The sequence below is a fragment of the Balaenoptera musculus genome, chromosome 1, assembly GCF_009873245.2.
Source record: "Balaenoptera musculus isolate JJ_BM4_2016_0621 chromosome 1, mBalMus1.pri.v3, whole genome shotgun sequence".
Classification (NCBI taxonomy): domain Eukaryota; kingdom Metazoa; phylum Chordata; class Mammalia; order Artiodactyla; family Balaenopteridae; genus Balaenoptera; species Balaenoptera musculus.
Window position 1 is genome coordinate 61,386,904 of NC_045785.1, and position 23,565 is coordinate 61,410,468.

Here is a 23,565-nt window from a genome sequence, read left to right on the forward strand (position 1 = left end):
TTATTTATGGCTGTGTTGGGTCTTCGTTTCTGTGCGAGGGCTTTCTCCAGTTGCGGCAAGTGGGGGCCACTCTTCATCGCGGTGCGCGGGCCTCTCATTATCGCGGCCTCTCTTGTTGCGGAGCACAGGCTCCAGACGCGCAGGCTCAGTAATTGTGGCTCACGGGCCTAGTTGCTCCGCGGCATGTGGGATCCTCCCAGACCAGGGCTCGAACCCGTGTCCCCTGCATTGGCAGGCAGATTCTCAACCACTGCGCCACCAGGGAAGCCCTGAACTAAAACTTTTTAATAATAAACTTCGTGGTTATAAAGCCCTAGGACTAAGAAACACTTATCAAGAAATAAAAATGACCAGCTTTACCATTATATATACAGGACTACTAAGGAGTTCAGGAAAAATTACTGATGTTTACTAAAAAAGTGTGTACATACTCATATATATATATATATGTGTATATATATATGTGTATATATATATAAACCTAAATTTTAAAATCCAGCTTTTCAAAGGGGCAGTATTGTCCAATTAAGGACTTTTATAAATCCCTTGGAGTCCGCCATAAAATAAGTATTTTAATCACTAAGAGTACTGAGTAAAATTTTTGCTTTCTTAATGCTATTCCCTGGCAGTTCTGTTTATTCTTTTTAAAAAAGCATAAAAAGCAATTGTCTTTTTACCTAAATAGTCTATGACCATTATGGTTGCTTACTTAGGTTTCTTTTCTTTCATACCGAAAATAAATCATTCCTTATTAGGTCATGTTTTGTTGCCACTGTAGAATTCTAGAAGGACCAGACAGAATTGAAAGACTGGAAAATTCTGACTATATTATAGATAATAGTGTAATTATTGGAGAAGAACCCGAAGTACCAGTGTCCCTAAAGTATTTTTTTATCAACTTGTCAAGGTACCTAAAAACTCCATCATCCTTCTCTTTTAAAACCCTCATTTTCTTGAATGCTCTTATTAAAATAAAAATGTTATTGATAGGCTACCATGTATGTCAGTGACAAAAGTAGGATTCTAACTAAAAAAGCGACACCTGGGCAGAAAGATTTTGGATAGGAAATGGTGGCAGAAAGGCTGTCAGGAAAGAATACAATGTTCAATGAAAAACTCAACTTAGCTATAGATGGTATGAGGACTGGGTCTTACATCAGTCAGCAGTCTTTCAATTGCAATATTCAGAAAATACAATAGAAAGTGTCTAAAACAAAAATGGAATTTATTGGCTCTCATGACCTGTGTGCCACTTATCAAATTATTGCCTCTCGGCTTCAAATTCACCTTTCAGTTTCTTTTAGTGTTTTTCTCCTTTAAAGTGAGACCTGTGTTAAGCATTCTCAGTAGAGGGCACTGGAGGGACCTTGCAGGAGGAAGGTCCTCTCCTACCTTGTCTGGCTGATGCCTACTGGGCTAGCAGTGTGGGTATAAGGTGAATCTCTGTCCCAGTCATGTGCCCAGAACATGGTCCTTTGGTAACCTTTCAGCCTTGGCCTGGCAATAACCTAAATGCTGTGCACTTGACATGGAAATTAGCACTCTAAAGCCTTCCTGTCTGAATCAGTGCCCCATTTCCCTTTGTAAGTTCTTGTGCAAACTGCCAGCGCCCCAGAGGATTTCCATCAAGCCAGCCACTGCTCCCTCTGTAAGCCTTGCTTGCTTTGACTGTGCCCAGAAGGTTTCTGTCCTTTACCATTGCAGATTACCTGCTCCTTACCTGCACTCCACAGAGTTGCTTCCTAATTGCCCAGCAACTGCAGAACAGCTCCAGTCTGGGAAACCCAGTTCATTTCTGAGTTATCCAGTGTAACAAACTATGCTTTCTTCTAGAAGGTCTGAACCCCAGCCTTGGGGATGAGGCCCCCTCCCAAGTTTTATCCTTCCTTAAGTATTCTTCCTCAGCCCTAGGGTACCATATAAAATTTGCCTATGTGTTATAGTTACTCACTTAGTATAGTTTAATAATTTTTAATATTAAACTTTCCATGTTTATCTTTCTATATGGTTTTTGTCTCCTAACTGGACCCAGACTAATACACTTTGACTCAGGGTTCAAAAATTATTACCAGGATCAGTCTTTAGGCTGTGCATCCTTTAGATTGTCTCAATCTCATCCAGGCTCCCTTTCTGTGGCTCACATATTTCAGTACCATCAAATATATTTGAAGAGTCAATGCTTCTTTTTCCCAGAAGCCCCAGCTAATATTTCCTAACATGTCAGTAGCTAGGCTTGGGTTACATGCACATCCCTGATCCTATTTACTTAGTCCACTAGGGATTCTCAGTTTCCTACTTTGTACTTACATGGATTCAGTCACTTCCACATTCTAGGGTTTGTCTCTTACAACACCCTACTTTTGGTATCAGTTTCTACATCAGTTATGAATTTTGTTGTTCCAAGTGACAGTAACCCAACTCAAACTGGCTTAAATAAAAACAGGGAATTTACTGACGCATGCAACTGAAAAGTCCACAGATGAGCCTGACTTCATGTGCAACTTGATTCAGTGCTCATATCATATCACCAAGAGCCCCTTCTGGGTTGCTTCTATTCTCAGGCTGACTTTCCGTATGAGCATAATGGAGAGGGCAGTTCCAGTTGTCAGATCTTTACATTACTAAATCCAGTTAAAGAGTCAAAGCTTCTGTTTTCTCTCAAAGCTTTCTCTTCTTTTTGGGAGCATATGTCCCAATGGGGTGTTGTGATTGTTAAGTGGGGTAATATTTGTTGTATAATAATACAACAAATGGGGTAATAATAATAATACAACAAGTGGGGTAATAATAATATAACAAACAATAATGATTGTTATTATTAGCCCATTAACTCTATTAACTCTTGTCTATCTCTGTACCAAGCAAGCACTGTGGTCAAGTGGCTAGAATATCTGGATAATTTTAGGGTTCTCTTTTAGAGTTGGAGGTAAAAATGTTCAATCCTATACAATCTATACATTTGACAGTGAAGATGTATAAATTTTCTAAAGGAACAATATAGTACTTTTTTCCAGAAATAAGAGGGAAAAGCTGGGAAGGCAGTTGTGATGGCTCATTTTATGTATCAACTGATCTGGACCATGGGGTGCTCAAATGTTTGGTCAAACATTATTCTGAGTATGTTTGTGAAGGTGTTTTTGGATGAAATTAACATTTGAATCGGTAGACTGAGTAAAGCAGATTGCCCTGCCTTATGTGGGTGAGTCTCATCCAGTCAATTGAAGGCCTGAATAGAAAAAAGGGAAGACCCTCCCATGAGTAAGAGGGAACTCCTCCTGCCTGACTGATGAACTGGAACATCAGTCTCTTCCTATCTTTGGATGAAACATTGGCTCTTATGGAGTCTTAAGCCTACCAGCTTTGGGGCTTGAACTGCACCACTGGCTCTCCTGGGTCTCCAGCTTGCCAACTATAGATCTTGGGACTTGTCAGCCATCATAATAACATGAGCCAATTTCTTATACTAAATGTTGAGTCTATCTATCTTTATCTATCTATCTATCTACCTATCTATCTATCTACATCCTGTTCTGTGTCAGTATTGATCTCTGAGAAGGAAGGGAAAAGAGGAAGGAGACAGTATGGGCAGGGGTGAGAGTGGAGGAAGACATGAGAAATGGAAGAAAGTTGGGGAAGAAACAACTGGTTTCACAACACAATTTTGTCTTGGGCTGTGCAATATTGTGATTTGTAAGAAATATATAATTAGTCACTCAGATGTATTTCTTGTATATATTTGGTCTTCGTCTATGCTTCCTGGCTCACAGTTCTCAAAACCCTTGGAATTTCTTGAGTGATAAGAGCAATGGGTACATCTTTTATTATAATATTTGGTCTCTTGCCCTCAGTTCCTGAAAACACTTCGGAGCCATAAAGGTGAAATGAGTGTCTTGTTATCCATAACAAGCCTCTTTCAATCACAGCTGAGTTTATATTAATGAGGTGACTTTTGGATATCCCCTAAAAATGTGGGTTGGGGTAGTTACTGTGGGTACCAACCTTAAATGGAGGGTTGAAACTTTCAGTCCCACCCCCTGATTTCTGGGGAGGGGCTGGAGGTTGAATCAATCACCAATGGCCAGTGATTCAATCAATCGTGCCTATATAGTGAATCCTCCTTAAAACTAAAAGGAGGAGATTTGGAGAACTTCCAGGTTGGTGAACCAAAATGCTTCTACATACTACTAAGTCAGGCCTCAAACCCCACTAGGACAGAGACTCCTTTGTTAAGGGCTTCACCCTATGTACTTCTTCATGAGGCTGCTGATTTGTATCCTTTAATATCTTTTGTAATAAACTGCAATCTAGCAAGCAGACTAGTTCCCTGAGTTCTGTGACCTGTTCTAGCAAATTAATGGGACCCAAGGAGGGGGTCATGGGAACCTGTGATTTATAGCCAGTTAATCAGAAACCTAGGTAATGACCTGGGTTTGTGATTGGCACCTGAAGTCGAGGACAGTCTTGTGGGATTGATCCCTTAACTTGTGGAATCTAATACTATCTTTGGGTAGACAGTGTCAGAATTAAGTTGAATTGTAGAACACCTAGCTGGTGTCTGAGAATTGCTTGATGATGTGGGCAAAACCTCCACACATTAGATTCCACATATACGTTAGATAATGCAGTATTTGTCTTTCTCTGTCTGACCTATCTCACTTAGCATAATGCCCTGAAGGTCCATCCATGTTGCAAAGGGAAGAATTTCCTTTTCATGGCTGAATAATATTCCATTGTTTTGCATTTTCTTTATCTGTTCATCTGTTGATGGATACTTAGGTAGTTACCATGTCTTGGCTACTGTAAATAATGCTGCAATGAACATGGGGGTGCAGATATCTTTTTAAAATTAATTAATTTATTTATTTATTTATGGCTGTGTTGGGTCTTCGTTGCTGCTTATGGGCTTTCCCTAGTTGTGGCCAGCGGGGGCTATTCTTCGTTATGGTGCGTGGGCTTCTCATTGCTGTGGCTTCTCTTGTTGTGGAGCATGGGCTCTAGGCACATGGCTCCAGTAGTTGCAGCATGTGGCCTCAGTAGTTGTGGCTCTCGCGGGCTCTAGAACTCAGGCTCAGCAGTTGTGGTGCATGGGCTTAGTTGCTGTCCGCGGCATGTGGGATCTTCCCGGACCAGGGCTCAAACCCGTGTCCCCTGCATTGGCAGGTGGATTCTTAACCATTGTGCTACCAAGGAAGTCCCTAGATATCTTTTTAAGATAATGATTTCTTTCCCTTCAGACATATACCCAGAAGTGAAATTGCTGGATTATAAGATAGTTTTATTTTTAATTTTTGAGGAACCTCCATATTGTTTTCCATAGGGGGCTACACTAATTTACATTTTCACCAACAGTGCACAAGGGTTCCCTTTTCTCCACATCCTTTCCAACACTTGTCATCCATTGTCTTTTTGATAGTAGCCATTCTAACAGGTATAAGGTTTTCTCATTGTGGTTTTGATTTGCATTTCCCTGATGATTAGTGATGTTGAGCACCTTTTCATATACCTGTTGTCCAGTTGTATGTCTTCTTTGGAAAAAAGTCTACTCAGTTCCTCTGCCTATTTATAAATCAGGTTGGGCTTTTGCTATTGGGTTCTATGAATTCTTTATATATTTTGGATGTTAACCTCTTATCAGATATATGATTTGCAGATATTTCCTCCCGTTCCATAGGTTGCCTTTCAATTTCGTTTATGGTTTCCTTTGCTGTGCAGAAGTTTTTAGTTTTATGTAGTCCCACTTGTTTATTTTTGATTTTGTTGCCTTTGTTTTTGGTACTAAATCCAAAAAAAATCATTGCCAAGACCAGTGTTAAAAATCATATCCCCTATGTTCTTCTAGATGTTTTATGGTTTCAGGTCTTACTGAAAGTAAGCTAAAGTTTTTAAGTAAGTAAGTTTTATGGTCTCAAGTCTTTAATACATTTTGAGTTGATTTTTGTGTGTGGTGTGAGATAGTGGTATAGTCTCATTCTTTTGCCTGTGGCTGTGTGGTTTTCCCAGCACCAATTATTGATGAGACCATCCTTTCTGCATTGTATATTCTTGGCTTCTTTGTTATAAATTGACCAAATATGCGTGGATTTATTTCTGAGTTTCTATTCTGTTTCATTTGATCTATGTGTTCTGTGTGTCTGTTTTTATGCCAATGCAGATAGAATTTTGATATGAAGAGATGTGGGAGATGATTCTCAGTGAGAAATGGCATGAGCAAAAAAACAAGGTTAAAAAATAACAGAAGCTGGGGAGTTCCCTGGCGGTCCAGTGGTTAGGACTTTGTGTTTTCACTGCCGTGGCCCCAAGTTCAATCCCTGGTCACGGAAAAAAGATAGAACCTTTTCTGGGATGAGTGAATAAACCAGTAGAGTTTGTCATGGACTACATATTTGTTCCCTCCCTCGTCTCAGATTTATATGTTGAAACCCTAACCGCCAGTGAGATGGTATTAAGAGATGGGGCCTTTGGGAGGTAATTGTGTCCTGTGGGTGAAGTCTTTTTAAGGGATTAGCATTCTTTTAAGAAGAGACTTGAAAGAACTTGATCCTTTCTCTGCTTTCCATCACTTGAAGACAACAGTAAGAAGATGGCCATCTGCAAACCGGGAAGTGGGCCCTCACCAGACACTGAATCTGAAGGCACTTCCCAGCCTCCATACTGGGAGAAATAAATGTTACTTAAGCCATCCAGTCTATGATAATTTGTATAGTGGCCTGAAATGACTAAGACATATTTGAAGCATAACATTTAGTGAGGTGAGAGAGAGATATTGGAGAAACAGGTAGGGAGAAGATTGTGGTCAACCTTAAGAGCCGAGCTAAGAACTTATATATTTTTTTAAATGTACAAAGGAATGCACAAAACATAAGTATACAGCTCAGTGGATTACTACAAAGTAAACACATCAGAGAAACCACTACCCAGATCTCAAAAATAGAACGTTACCAACACATTACCCCACTCATGCCTCTTCTCAAACACTGCACCTTTCTTTCTCCCTGAAGGAAACACCACTGACTTCTACCACCGTAGGTTAATGCTGCCTGTTTTTTAATTCTATAGAAATGTCATTAGATAGTATTTATTTTGTGTCTAAGTTCTTTCACTCAGTACTGTTGATGAGATTATACATGCGGTTGAATGTATCTGTAGTTTATTTTCATTGTTTTATAAGTATTCCAGTGTAAGAATATTCACAACACAACTTATGTATCAAAATGACTGTTGTTTGTGTAGAATTTGGGGGTTACAGGATATGCACATATTCAGTTTTAATAGATTCTGGGAATCAGCTTTCCAAAATAGACCTATCTATACACGTCCACCAGCAGTATCTGAGAGTTCCTATTGCTTTACAAGCTCTCCAACACTTGGAATTTTCAGACTTTTAATTTTTAGCCTAGGAAATTTGGACTTAATTTTGTATGCCATGTTGAGCCACTGAAGGATTTTGGTTTGGAAAATGGTGTGAATAGGGGAGATACATCAGGTAGTGTTGCATAGATTAGAGTGTGAGAAAAATTTGAGGAGGGAGGCCAGTTGGGATGCTATTGTAATTTCATGAAAATAATGTGAAAACAAACTAGAATGTTAAAAGGGGCTAAAAAGGAAGAGACAAGAGATATTACTCCCACAGTCTGTGCCTATAAATAATAAGATTTGGCAATTAATAACTTGTGGGGATAAAGGAAGCAAAGGTGATCGAAGAGCAAATTCTTAGCTTAAGTGACTGATAGACTGGTAGAGTCTTAACCAACTTAAGAAGACTTGGGAGAAAACTCTCATTCGGAGAAATTGTTTTTCCTTAAATTTTATCATTTAACTATTTTACCAGACCCTTAGTTCAAATTTCTTATACTCTTTTTCTCCAACTCTCCTTTCTCAATGCTGTGGAAGATCATTCTCAGTAGAAGGTGGATCTGTCAGGGAAGAAAGAACCAAGACTAAGGTGGAATAGTTAAATTGTGTCTCTCTCAGTGAACTCAGTAACCAGAGAAAGCAACAGAAGATTTTCTGTTGTTCAAACCTGACAGCTTTGGTGTAAGGAGTGATAGTAGCTAGGAGAATGACAGGTCTGGGACTTCTGGGAAGCCTAAGTCTACATAGCTTTTAAAGTAGGAGCTATTCTGTGTGCTCATTTCCATCACTATTCTTTCTTTTTCTCTAGACGTCTTTTCTATCACTGACATAAGGAATGGCTTATTCCATTTTTGAAATAAATTATTTGTTTAACCAGGTATTTACAGGGATATGGCAAAGAACATTTAGATGCTCTAGGACAAGCACTTCCATTACATTCACTTGTCCTGGTATTGAGATAGTAATTCCAATTGCTTATTTTAATTTTTGAGACAGTTTGCTTGGATAACAGTTCAGGCATTGCTGGTTTTGCCTATCTATATCAATTCTTATTGAATGGATTTATGTCTGTTTTAGCATAACCTCTTTAGTAGACGCTTTCATTTAATACTTTTTGGTAATATTTTACCTACAAATGTGTCCAAAAGCATAAGACAGCTCATTAAGCTTGTTTATGTTGTTTCCTCCAATGAAATCACTTTGACAAATGTTGTTTGTTTTTGGTTTTGTTTTTTTGTTTTGTTTTTTTGTTTTTTTCTGCCTCACTGTACGGTTTGTGAGATCTTAGTTCCCTGACCAGGAACTGAACCCGGGCCCTCAGCAATGAAAGCACGAAGTCCTAACCACTGGACCACCAGGGAATTCCCGACAAAGGTTTTGTCTTAAATTTGTACTTTCCTGGCCTTGATAGCTTCCTGTGTGGCACTAACAACAAACAGAAGTAATAGTACCTTATATTTCTAAACCACTTTAAAATTTACAAGGTACATTTACATCTATTTTATATCCATTGGCTTACTCCATCACACTGTGAGTGAGGTGTTACTACTTTCATTTTTCAGAGGAAGAAACGTAGGCTCAAGGACATGAATAGTGATATAGTCAGGACTTCAAATCAGATCTTCTAATGCTAGATTCAAATTGGTGGACTGACTAAAGCAGAGCGCCCTCCCCTACTGTGGGTGGGCGTCATCCAGCCCATTGAGGGTCTCAGTAGAACAAAATGATGGAGAAATGGCAAATTCTCTCTCTCTGCCGGACTTAAAGCTGAGACATCAGTCTTCTCCTGCCCTTTGAAACTTAGATCATCATCACTCCTGGTTCTCAGGCCTTTAGTCTCAGATTGGAATTTATACCAACCGCTTTCCTGGGTCTCCTGTGTGTAGACTGCAGATGGTATGACTTAACCTCTGTAATCATGTGAGCCTGTTCCTTATGATACATCTCATTCTTTTATTGTGCCAACTAAAAATTGACACTTGCCATCTGCCTTGACAAGGATTAAGTCACTAGCTGCTGCAGCCACTGACCTTCAACACACCCTGAAAGGAGTTCAGGGTAGAGATCAGGGATGAGGCACTCTGTGGTCTAGGGAAAGCTGACAGAACAGGCCTTCAGGTAGTTAGATATTTCAGGAGAAGATTTTATGAGCCCAAATTCTTGTATCTCCTCACATCTGGAAAAGCACTAAAATCATTAATGGAGACATCTGCTCGTCGTGACTAGCAGTAACCTTCACAAGACTAGCAGCAACTTTCTGCCAAACTGTGTGCTTGATTGCATGTATCCCCCTTCACCAAAATCACATACATACTGACCTTCCCCCCTGCTCCTTTGGAGCAGTTCCTCAGAGCTATCTAAAACGCTGTCACCCGGCCTATAGTCCTCACTTTGCCTCAAATAAAACTTAACTCACAACTCTCACGTTGTGCTTTTTTTTTTCAGTCGACAGTTGGTTCAGTTTCTCTGGAGAACCCTGAATAATACAATGTCCTTTTGCAGTGCTTCTGCCCTTATCACCTTTTACATCTAGCTATAGAATTTCCTGTTATCCCTCAACTGTTAATCAGGAACTATATTCTTGCCAGGTGAGAATTTATCTGTCTATTGAGTACATACACTTTAGCGTTAGACACCAACAATTCTCATAATTATCAGGTTAATTTAGTACCTGGAACCAAAGTATATTCAGGAGTTAACTTATGGCATAAGATTTACCTTTTATGTTTTTTTTCATTTGCTTTAGCCAGTATCACCACCCTGTGTGAATAGAATTCAGTGAATAGCCAGTGAAATTTTATTATAGGCCTATTTTACATTTGACTTTTTTGTGGCACTGATAAAAGCTGTGAAGCACATCCTGATCATATTGTCAAAAAGTTGGTTTTCATAGTCTAAGAATTGAGTCACTGCATAGGTAATATTTTTATTAAGAGAAATAAAACTGTTTTCCTGGATATGTTACATAGATCATCAGTATGTTTGGATTTTTGAAGAGATTGGTCATTGGTAAATGTATTAAAGAAAATAATCCAAAACAAAACAAAGAAAGAAAAGGCAACTCCTCTCATCGTTTAACATTAAATATCACTCAGCACACAGACAAAAGACTGAAATGCAGGTGAGAACAGATGTAATGTTTGTTGATTTATTAGCAGCATGCAGCTCAATCATGCAGTGGAGTCTACTGACTGAGATCAATGTGATGGAAAACACAACTCTCTTGAGTGCTGTTCTTCTAGGCTCTTATCGTGAAAAGATATTTTTAGTCAACACTATGAAATTCAGAGAACTGGGAAAGGTAATGAGGTATTCTTCACAGAGCAGTGTACCATGTCCATTCTATCACTGAAAGAATAATGACATGAGTCAGAAAAACTGAACTCATATACATTTAAATTCCTGAAAAATGATGGGGGGTTACAGTTATTTAATTATTTGGATGTTAACCAGTGAGCATCTCCATATCCAACCAGATTTATGAACATAGTTAAACTTACCTGCTTCTATGGGAATTGGTGAATGACCCAGACAACATGAAAGAAGTTGGAGAAAGGGATTTATTAATTAGGTTTCAGGATGACAAGGAGTAGGCAATTCTTACTCAGGACTATGAGAATGCTGTGAGCCAAAGGGATTGGCAAATATGAACTTCAAATCTGTAGAAGTCAGAGGAAAGAAAAGACGTTAGATTTGCAGAGTCAGAATTTTTTTAGCCAAAAAAATCAGGAAAAAAGCAAAAGCCATTTGGGAATGAACAGGTGGTTCCTTGACAATTTCCTCATTTAGCATTGCTAGGGGATAAGATGACTGAGGTTTTTCTTTATGGAACAGTGGGCACATGATGAGTGAAAAGGGTCAAGCTGGCTAAAAGGGCCAAGAGCTGAGCAGATGGTTATAGGTTATTCCTCCCTACAATAGACTTTACCACGTATTCTGTCATTAAACATGTAACAGCAAAAAAGTTAAATGCAGTCAATTGTTTAGTTTTTCCAAAGGATTCTAAACAATGTTTGTCTAATTTTTAAAAACTGAACTGGAAAATTTGGGAATTCAGTTAGTAATACAGAGCCACAGACTCAGAATGGGGGAAAAACATCAAGGTTATTTAACTGCTCCTGATACAGAGATCCTTTCCATAGTGTTCAGGTTGAGTGACAGTCTAGTGTTTGGTTCTCTGTTGACAGGGTATGTGCTACTTTATAATAAGTCACCCCATTCCATTGTGTACAGACTTATAACTTTTTTGGGGCTTCCTAGACAAATTTTCTGATTTCTAGCAGCATTTTGATTTATGTTTGTGAAAAAGTCTCTTCTCCATCAGATGCACTCTAGCAGAACTATTAATCATGCCCCTGACCCCACCCTAAACGGGATACCAACATGACCCACGGTAAACCCGTAGTCATTCTCTTCCTTGAATTTGAATCTTGAGCAGAGTGACAAATGTTTGGCACTGTTTTATTTCCAGCAATGGTACCCTGACCAAACTATTTTTTCCCTTGAGACTCTGCCTGAATTTCCTGCTTTCTCATTTTCTGAATGAATCTGCCCTGTTTTTTCTTGTTTCCAAAATCGATTCTCCAGCTTCCTGTTCTCCAGCTTCCTGTCTATCCTTGTATGACAATCAACTGGGGAGCCCATTAAAAACGATTCCTGGACCTTACCCCCTCAAGTATGTAATTTAGTAATATGGGGTGAGAGTACAGGAAGTTAAATTTATAACACACTCCAGGTGACATTGATGCAGTCAGACTATGGGCTGACTTTTGGGAACCACTGTTCAGATGATATAACTCAAATGTAAATTTTCACTTTAATAGAAAATTTCTAAAAGTGGAAAAGGCTTACTGACCAACTCATAAATGAATGAATCCCAGTTTTTTCATTCATTCAATAATTCAACAAAGAGACATTGAGCATCTGTACTGTGTCAGGCACCATGATGAGGCTTGGGATTCTAATATCATTAAGATTACGTGAAACTTACTATTTGTGGGCACTGAGGTGCTGAAAAGGGAGCCAGGAGTACATATCTGGATTTCCAGATCCTACATTCAGTACATATCACCAATAATCTTCAAAAGAAATGGACAAGCATTTGTTTCTATATTTCTACCATATTCTGACCATATTCTACCATATTCTATATTTCTGACCTATATTCCTCAAAAATATAACAGTGTAGATTTTTAATTCTAGATATGTTCCTCCATGTATGTAAAAAAATTCTAAGTAAAACCAGAAATCTCAGCTCTAAATAATTAGTTTTAGGCATAATAAAAAAATTAAACCATATCCATCTTCTGCCAGGTTTAATAAAACAAGAATTTCTTCTTTTACTGTTCTACTGAATTGCCTCACAGTTACATACATAATGTACAATTAAAAACAGCTTTAGTTGAACAGGATATGAAAATGTTCAGAGGCTCCTTCTTTTAGCTAAAAACAAAAATAACTCTTATGTAAAATACTTGCTGTTAAATTAGGACCATATTTCATATTTTTTGGATGATTCTAAATCAGCAGTCTTAAGTAAATTTTGAAAACTTATATCCCTTCTCAGAAACTTTTGTTGACCTCAAAAATTTCTCATCATAAGTCTAAATATTTCTAAAATATATAGTTTACAGAAAATTGTGAACATCAACATAAAAATTTCATCATTCTTTGAAATGTATCCATTTTGATTCCCACCATAATCCATATAAAAATACTTGAACAAACTCATTTTAATAGTCAGAAGTTCTTCATTTATTTTTTTCTCTCTGAAATTCTATTTCCATATCACTTTTCCAAAATTTTATCCTATTTTAATATATTCTTTCTCCCTGAAAGTCTTTTAGTGATCACTTTTCCCTGCCGTAAAGATATATATGTACATTGAAAAGTAATTAAAAAATTTGTGACAGACTCCACGGGTTAAAATTTCTTCTGAATTGGATTTTCATCACACTTTTTAATAGAAAGTTAACCTAAACAGCATAAGTAATTGTACCTTTAGATAATAAACATAAAGATAAAAATTATTAGAAATGTGTCCATTATTCAGATAGTAGGGTTATTTTTTGCTCAATAAATAAACATGTGTGAGTGGATTCAAATTACATGTTAGGATGAGACAAATCTCAGTAACAATCTATTCTATTTTTGATTTTATGGATGTAAGATCTGAGAAAACATATTCCCATAAATAAGTAGATGAGAATGGAGTTTTGTTTTAGCAATGTCTCTCAAACATTTGAACTCCTTCCAAGTTATATGCCAAAATAACATAGTTATCTATCATCAAAAATTATTTTTAATGATCTACCAGCTGTCATTTTAATTAGGTCTTCCTTCAGTTTTGTTAAAGGCAAAGAATTGAAACCAATTCCAGATTTTATGATTCAGTTATTAGTCATTTACTTTCTCAACACCAACACTAATATTTTGAATTGTCCTATTTGAAAATCTGGAGATTTTTGCCCTCAGGTTCAATGTACCATAGTAAGAAGGTAAAATGAGTGATAGGCTCACCTCTCTTTTTGCAAACAACTGGCATGAATATTCTCAGGCAATCAAATTTTGGAAAGAGTACATGTGAAGCATAGGATCCGGAAATTATTTCCTTAAAATTATTTTTCCTAAAGCACGCATATCCCAGTTTGAAATCTGCGGGCCTAAGCATGTCTCCTTTTAAAGATAGTTGCTTTTTATTTAACGTTATGTTAATGTAGATTTGTCTATATTGGAACAAAGAGACCTCTGGTGGATTGTATATTCCAAAATAGCTGCAAAACATTCTCTGTCCCATATGCTCTTCTTACAATGTGACATTGACACTCCTGCCATTGAGAAGTGGTGATCTATTTTCCCTTCCTTTGGAGTTTAGGGGAATTGTGATTGGGGGTGGGGGGAATAATGCTATGTGATTTCTGAGGCTGGGCCATAAAAGGTGGTAAAGCTTCTGCCTGTCCACTTAGGATGCTCACTCTTAAAACCCAACTGCTATGCTGTGACGAAGCCAGAACACATGGAATGGCTGTGAATAGGTAAATATTTCAGCTGACAGCCTCATTTGAGGTCCCGGACAACAGCCAGCATCAACTGCCACATGTGTATGTGAGAAAGCCTTTGCGATTACTCGAGCTTCAGCCACCCTAGTCATCTGAATATGACTGCATGAGAGACACCGAGCAAGAACCCCCGAACTAAGATAATAATAAAATTATCACCATTCCTTTAAGTCACTCTGTTTTAGGGTGATTCATTATGTAGTATTGAATGAATTTGATACTAACAGAATACCTTAGTAACCAAAATAAATTGACGTCCACTCAATTCAAAATGTATAGTTTTACCTGATTTGGGCTAAAATTTATCTTTGCATATTATCGAAATCGCAAAGTATATTAGTGCATAAAGATTGCAAGGAATATATTAAACAGTTAATGTTTAATTTCATTAAAGAAAATGTAGATTGATTTTCATATGTTCCAATTTATTATTGATTAGAGTACTGCAGATATATGAAATTACCCAAACTCCTTATCGTTTATTTACTTCTTAAAAATTTAATTATTATTCTCAAAGTAATACTTATCCTTAAATTTAAAAGCCAAACAGTACTACAAGCCTAAAATCAAACAAATAAATATAAGCAAACCCCTGTCCCCTTCTCATTTTCTTCAGGCAAACTTTTTCAATCTCTTTTAGCTGTTTAATCTGGTATTTGCCTCCCAATTTCTAGTACCATACTTTATTGCTAGTTCTGTTTATTTTTGTTTTTAATTTTTGACAGTATCTATTAGCTTCCTTCTATAGAAGTTTAGGATTATCTCTTTTACACTGCCTCCTCAACCCTTATTTCAATGCATATACCTATTTCTCCTCCTATTCTCCCACTATAGTTATATCATACTTTTCTGATACATTAATACTTAAAATTTAAATTTGTATTGTACTTTGATTACATTCCTTCTCTCCTTTTCACAAGTTTTTGTTCCATCATTTGGTTTGTCATCTAGGTCGCTATGACTGTTTTAGCCCCAGACCTTCTCAAAGAACTATAAAACAGCTTTCAGTAAAGTTTATGCCTCCCTCCCTCTCCCCTTCCACTCTCTCTCTCTCTTTTTTCTTTTTTTTTTTTCCTGGAATCCACTATCCTCCTTACAAATCTGGAGTCATTGCACTCTAGGCCAAAGACCCTAACTGACATTCTGGGCTGTCACTGCTGGGCATTTTCTTTCTTTCTTTTTTTCCTTTTCCCCTGTATTGAATTCCTTGTTTCTCGGATTTTATGTCTTCCCATTACTTGGTCTATTTCTTTGTCTTGATGTAGCACATTTTCTAGGATTTTTTTTTAACAAAGGCTGCATATAAGATAAAATTTTTGAAGATCTTACATGCTGAGGATATTTTAATACTACCTTTGCATTTGATTGAAATATAGCTGAGGATAGGGTTTTAGGTTATAAATAACTTCCCTAAAAAATTTAGAAAGCATAGCTTTGTTGATTTCTGTTGATTTGTTACAATTTTTAAGTCTTAAGCTACTTGGATTTCTGATTTTTTTTAATATATTCCTGACCTTTCTGATGATTTGCTGCTTGAATCCTTTGCTTCAGCTTTCTGAGCTCCGCTAATCAGATTTCACTAGTCCATGTCCTTTCCATCTTACAAAATTATGTTTTTATCTCTTGTCTACTGTCCCTCCTGTCTCAGTCCCTGTTCCATTTTCTTTGTCCTTGTGATTCTGTACATTGTTTTTTCATTTACTCTTATTTTAGTGGTATTCAGGATTGAATGTATGTGTTTAATCCATCAAGTTTAACCTGAATTCTGTAACTTTAACGTTTTTCACTTCAGAGATCTACTAATTCTGCCCTCTAAGTTATTTTTAAATTGTACAGTTTTACAGCATTTATCAAATGTGCAGATACTATATGAAAATTAACTATATATATATATATCTTTGTTGTTTTCCCTTGATTCGTTAGTACTAAAAGAGATAGAGAAGGCGTATTATTAAGTGTTCCTTCGGGAAAACGAGGGAAACATATAAGGAATTGGTTTTGAAATTGGAAAGACTGAAAGAGTGCAGAGGGGACGGTGAGGTTACCCGCCTACCACCTGCCTGGCTGGAGGAGCAGCAGAGGAAGCGGGGTTACCCAGAGCCCAGGATCGCTGTGCTGAGGAGCCCTGTTGAGCTTCTGCTGTTGCTTGGCTGCCGCTGCACCTGTCACTGCCCTTCGCAGGCAGCGAGGAGCCCATATCCCCAGTGAGGCTGCAGGAACCCAGGAGCCCGCGGTTTCCTGCTGCAGCGGCGGCAGCTTCTGCTCCTGGAGCTGGAGCCAGAAGCGTCGGACTGCTGAGGCTGATGGGGCACCACCTGTGCCGCTGCTGTGGAATGGTCCTGCCTGAGCAGGACCCCAGAGCCTGCACTTACCCCTACCCCTCTTGCTGATGCAGAAAAAAACCCACACAGATTTCTCTTTCCCTCTTGCCTTTGAGTCCCCCAACAGTGCCTTTCATTGGCAGAATCTCACTAGAAAGCAGCTGGAAAGGAAATCTGTGAGATGTAGTTTACAGCCTCCCAGCCATCCTGTGATTCAGAGGAGATTCCAGAAGGCTGGGAATGACGCCAGATGACAAATAGCCAGCCCAAAGGGTTTAAAGGGAAACTCAGTAACTGACTTGTGAATATTATCATTTCTCTGGGTAGGCATATCTATCTGGCACATCCTCTGACTGTGATACACATCTATAAATATATTGTATATACATATTTTTTAATAGAGGCCTTTGAGAATAAAATCAGAACTGCTTGAAGCAAAGAGGTTTGATAATTTTCCAACTGTGAAGAAAACTTTAATGATTATGATATTTCATTGATTATTTTGGCATTTCCAGAGTTTATCTTATATATTGCTATTTTTGCTGACATTTTAGAGAATTTGGAGCGAGTATACAAATTTAATAGGTTGTTAAGTGAGATTTTTTTCCTGTTGTCTCGGATTTTCAGTTAAGGCCAAAAACTGAGAATAAGAGATGTTAAATTCCTCATATTCTAAGGATTGCTGTGGAGACAGCCAAAATTAGGTTCAGAAACTACCCCCAGGGCCAGCTAAGAGAGAGCAGGACTGGACCTGTTGCCACCAGCCTACCCACTCCCTTCCACTTTTCTTTTCTCTGCCCTGGATGCGCCTGACTAGAAAAAACAACTAAACTATTCCCCACCCCTCACCCCCACCCCCAGCTTTTAGCTTTTCTAGTAAAGTGAGTATGATCTGTCATGTGAATCTGCCTATTTTTGTTTCTAAAATTGAAGATGAAGAAATTTCTGTTTGACTGGTCAACACGTAATCATGGAAAATAAAAGGATGTCTGTCTCTCGGGTTCCCGTGCTCCTACTGTCAGGTATAAGAGGAGTTCAACTCTGCTCTCCAACGGTTCACTCATGTTTTGAAAAGTCAAATGGAGGACACATTCATGACAGAATATAATATTCTTATTTACTTGTTCTTATGCCTTCTAGGCAGAGCTATTCAGAATAAAGGAATGGATGCTGTTAACGTTGATGTCAATATGATACTTGGATGGCATTTGGCAAGAGGACTCAGGAGTATCCAAATCCTTCCCTGTCTTGGTCATTCTTCCTTGAGAATGCCTCAAAGAAAGCGTGTGTGCAGGATACATTGACCAGCAGAGCATAGTGACATCACATTGGAATGACTTTTGGGACTTCTTTCCCAAACTCAAAGCAGAGCCAGTGGGAGTCAACCAGAGTTCCACAAAAGTTCCCTCATTTGTATCTACTGGAATGGCTTCAGTGGTGTGGAAACAAAGAAGGCCGAAAGTCTTGTTCTGACCATTTCTACCACAATATCCATTTCACATTTGGATCTTACTATCTCATGTGGTGAAAATTCACTCACCAGTGCCAAGGTGTGAAACATAAGGACAGCTGAAGACAGAGAGTCTGTCCCAATGTCTTAATGTGCCCTGCCTGGGCCCTCTTGATTTAGCTGCCTTGTGGAAGAGAAAGAGCAGATGAAGAGAAAAAGAAAGAGAAAGGAGAGAAGAGAGAGAGAGGACCAAGCTTTCCCTTGGGGAGAATAGGCCCTAAGCTTAGCCTTACTTCATCAGGTCAGAGAGTCCAGACAGACAAAAATGGAGGGAAGAGTTAGCCATCATTTTTCTTCCCTTATTACCATCGAAACATCTTAGGAGGAAGAGAACTGGAAGGGTAAGACTTCACACAGTGTGTGACCTTGACCTCTATAAACAGTACACTGATCTAATTCAGAGACCAGAGTCTGATCATCCAGATCAACAATGGGTTGAGTTGGGCTTTGGGGGACAGCAGGAGTGAATAAAACCGAGAATTCCTCAGAGAGGCCAGCAGGACCATTATTTTGATGTCAGCCTTTGAAGTGGTCACTGTGCCTAATTCAAAATTTCGAGGTCTCAGTTCCTCATGTTTTAGTGAAGAGCAAGTCTAAATTATACTTGCTGTGTAAAAATTTTACTGATGGCCCTGGTATTGCCTTATCGTCTCATCTGCTGAGGCACTTTTTGTCTGCCTTGTTGATTTTTTCTTGTTGAAAGTATAAAGTACGTTCTAGACTTTATAGTGTATCTTTTCAAGGTTTGGCCCTGTGTCCTCAACTGGGGCAGGTGCTGCTTTGGGGCAGGTGCCTTGTAATTTACCTCATTGTATTTCCAGGATCCAACACAGTGTTTGGAATTGAGTAGGCACTCAATAAATGTTTGATGATGATGAAGTTGCCTGGTGTTTGGAGGACATTATTCAGGTTCATTAAGGCTTTACCAGCACTTTTTAAAAAATGAAAACTATTTTCAAATCTCTATTTTGGAAGTTTTTCTCAGTATTTTCCTTTCCTAAAAATTGATTTAGCATTTTCAATACACCTTGACAGACTAAATTTATTTTTTGCCTTTGTACTTATTCTTTTAGAAGAATATATATAAAGAAAATATATTTGGCAGAAGATATATGTGATGAACTGCAGAGACAGAAGCCACGTCTTTAGAACTAAAGTGGTACCCAAGGGAAGAGCAATAGAAAACTTGCCTTGGAGTGACTCAGTGCAGGTGGTTGAAATAGGAAGCTGGGATCAATCCTAGAAGGGCAGGTTGAATTATTTTTCCATTTTCACTGTTCCCTTTTCCAGTGCTCTTTCTCAGATCAAAATGATGATTATAATGAGAAAATATAAATGGGAAATATAATGAGAAGTGATTATTCTTTCTTGCGAGTCAACATGCTAAGTTATGTATTATGCGAGCTCATTTAATCCACACAACTACTCTATAAAGAACATAGTGTTATTATCTGTAATTAATAAACTAGAAAACTGAGGCTCAGAGGATTTGAGCAACTTGCCTAAATCCCACCACCTGTAATGGCAGAGCTTTGAGGCAAACGCACCCTAGTCTGGCCCATGACCTTGACCACCATGCTCCGCTGTCTCCTGAAGGCTAAGAAGTGTTCTTGGGAACAGAAACAAAGGAAACTTTGGAGAACAGGGATGGCCTACTCCTCAGACAACTTTTGGGAAGTTACCCAAACCATCAGAAATTTGAGCTGCATATTTTATGAAGGTGGCAATCAAGCCAGTTGAAGGTTTACTTAGAGTTTTGGACTGACACTTTCGCAGAGATTTAAAAGTAACTGAGAGACAGTTTAGTTTGAACTTTGAGATTGACATGTTTTGCTGACTGTTCTGCACGCTAGTCATTTTCTGCTGAAAAGAATGATTTACTTGTATAAAAGAATGATCTGTGATTGGCTTATTGTCAGAAACAAATAAAAAAAGTTACAATAAACAAGACAGGTTATTTTGAAGGTGGTGAAAACCTGGAATCAGGTGCAGTATTAGCTTTTTGGTATGTGTATATAATTTCATTTACCTTGTCTAGAGCATCCATTTTTGTGTGTTTTTTGAAATAATGAATGGAGTTATTTTAACCGAGTGCTAATGTGGTGAGTGCCAGGTGAGAAATTCAATTGAAATGCTGTCACAAGATCCTTTTGTTTTACTGACAAGAGGTGTCATGTTCTCGTGAATCCCGATACATGGAGTGTGAACTGATAAATAGTTTGGAGATGAAATTGTCAGTCACCATTATCACACTCAAGCCATTATTTTTTCTGGTAGCTTACACTGCCATGAAATTTAAGTTCTGGAGTGTGAGGCAAGTAGAAGGTAAAAACAGTATGGATGTGACCATAAATTGGAAAAGTGCTTAGGTTAGAAAAGTAATATTCCAAAGGGGCTTAAATATAGGGAGAAAGATTTGCTGCTACTTCTGAGACTGAGAGGAGGAGGAAGCCAGGAAGAGGGGGAAGATCAGAGGTGGATCTACCTTGAAGCTAAGGAAACTTAATCTTTTGGGTCCCTTCCATGATGAAGATCATTCCAGTGAATGCAGTCTGTTCACACTGCCATATACTTTTGTAAAATTTGTGCAAGATATATAACAGCAATCAGAACTAAGTTTGCTGTCTTTTTCCACTCTTACGTCTCTTCCATTACACTTCTCCTACTTTTGGATGGTTTTAGAATGACCCCAGATGTTGTTTGAAGGAAACTTGAGTGGAGAATATGTTTTGTTTTAGTGTAATGGAATATATTTATGTGATCCACACCATTACTTCCCATATATTTAAGTTACTATTTCCTCATTCTGGCATAAGAATAGCTTCCAGAAATACACCTCTTGCCCACTCTGCCAACTTGATTGATGCTATGATTCACAGGTATGTGGCCAAACTGATATGAATATGCTTAAGGTACCCAGTATCTAAAGTATGTGTGCAGTGGAACAAAACAAGATTTAAAATATATGGAGCCAGAAACCAGTCTGTAGAAAATTTTTCTAATCATCAGATGTGTAAAACTGTAATTGGAGGATTTGGTTCCTATCAATATTCTCACCTGTCAGGAATATAGTTAACAATACAGTGTGTAAATTCATCAGATGTATTTTGCATTTTTCTGGTGGAAATTGTGTGAAAGAGAATTTGTCAGAACTTCTGTAGGGCAAATCTGTAGTGGTTCTACAAGTATTGATTATATCTGTAATAACCATAGACAAAAGAAACTTTAGAAGAGAAGGTATCATTTATTTAATACCGCATAACAAACCTCCCAAAACTTACTGCCTTAAAACAAAAAATCATTGTTCTGTGGTTGGCAACTTAGCCTGGGCCTTTGTGAGATGGCTCATCTTGCTCTCTGTGGTGTAGACCATAAGTCTAAGATCTCAGTTGAGGTGGCCAATGCTTTTTCTTCTCCCTACAAGGTATTGCATCCTCTATAAAGCACCAAGGTTTGTTCACATTCACAGAGTGAGCATAAGCAAGGATTCTTGAGGCCTGGGATAATAACTCAATGTTACTGCTGCTATATTCTATTAATCAAAGAAAATCACAAGTCCAGCCCAGGTTCAAGGAGTGCGAAAATAGACACCACTCGTTGTGGGTGTTGCTGAAAAAATTTATGATCACTTTTTGTACTCTACCATATAGGATTTCCCAATTTGACAAAAATCTTCAACATTTACGTAACAACACTAAGTTGTGAATCTGAAAGAAATTACTAAGCTATCAGTAATTTTAAAATGAAGTCAACTGTGCTGAATTACCATTCTGTTCTCCCTCTTTAAAATGATATTGGAGAATTATTGTCACATGAAGAGGCAATCAGAGAGTCTGGAGCCAAGGTGGGCATGGAGAGAAGGATCAATGAAATGTGTCTTTGAGATCCAGTTGAATTTACATTTGGTTTATATGACCCAGATGTCACAGTACTATGCTTGGGAGCTTATAAGGCCTTGGTTTGAATAAGTTAACATCACTTAACAGTTGAGAGATTTGGGGAAAGTTACCTATTCTTTCTTTGATAATCAGTTTTTCATCTGATTGAAATGATAATAGTCATTTTCTGCTGAAGAGAATGATTTACTTGTATAAAAGAGTGACCTGTGATTGGCTTATTGTCAGAAACCAATTTTAAAAAAATAAACCAAGACATCATTTTGAAGGTGGTGAAAACCTGGAATCAAGTGTAGTATTAGCATCTTTGTATATGTATATAATTTCGTTTACCTTGTCTAGAGCTTTTTTCATATTTTTATGGATATTAATGTATTAAATAATGTATTAAAGTATTTAATAATCTTCTGGTACGTGCTAGGCAGACAGAGATACATTTTTATTGAACCTGCCTGTGTCCCAGGTTCTGTTCTAGGAACTGGGGTTATAGTGGTGAATAACAAAATTCCTACCTTGAAGAAGGTTCCATTTTAGTTATACAGCAGAAATTAACACAACATTGTAAATCAACTTATACTTCAATAAAATTTTTAAAAGTTTCCATTTTAGTGAGATGCTTATTTCTAGTAAGAAACTGATTTACTCTTGAGGAGTGCATATTCTAGACCTCAACAAATTTTAGTTCCCTTTCTTAGCATAAAGACATGAATAAAAATATGAGGAAAACTACTTGGAGCAATAGTCTATGGAGATTTTGTACATTTCCTACTTAAAAGTGCTCATTAATTGATCAAAAAGAGTTTAAGGAGAGTACTTGCTGGGAGTTCACATATAATGAACTTGCCCAAACTGTAAATGGAGGCTAAATTATTTAGAATTACTCTAATCCAGTTAGCTGGGAAAATTGGGTCTCTCTCTGTCACATTTAAAAGAAAGTTCTTATCGAAAGCAAGTTGTTCTCTTGTTTCTTTAGTATCCTGGAGAATTAAAAGAAAATCTAATTTAGGAAAGATTTTCTGTCTTAAAAAAAAAAAACCTCAATACATTGAAAAGGCAACATTAAAAATGTATTCCCTATCTGAATCACAATTTTATTGAAAATATCAAATAATGAGCTTGTATGCATTTTATTTAACCATCTACTCTTTCTCTAGAAATAACATTACAGTATACATTAAGCTTATTAATTTATTTTTCTCCTAGAGATGAATAAATTATCCTTATGAAGTTGCCTGGCTGAGGAGGGGAAACCCTCAATTTTATATTGAAGTTACAGTTTCAAGGGAGAGCTCATTTTAAATCTTGTCTATCTTTAAACTTTGGCAATTGGTTTTGTGCTTGTGATTAAATATAGTGTTTCTGAAAACACTAGAAATACTGAGAAAACAGGTCAACCTCTCATTCTGTTTTTAATTTAGCTGTAAAGC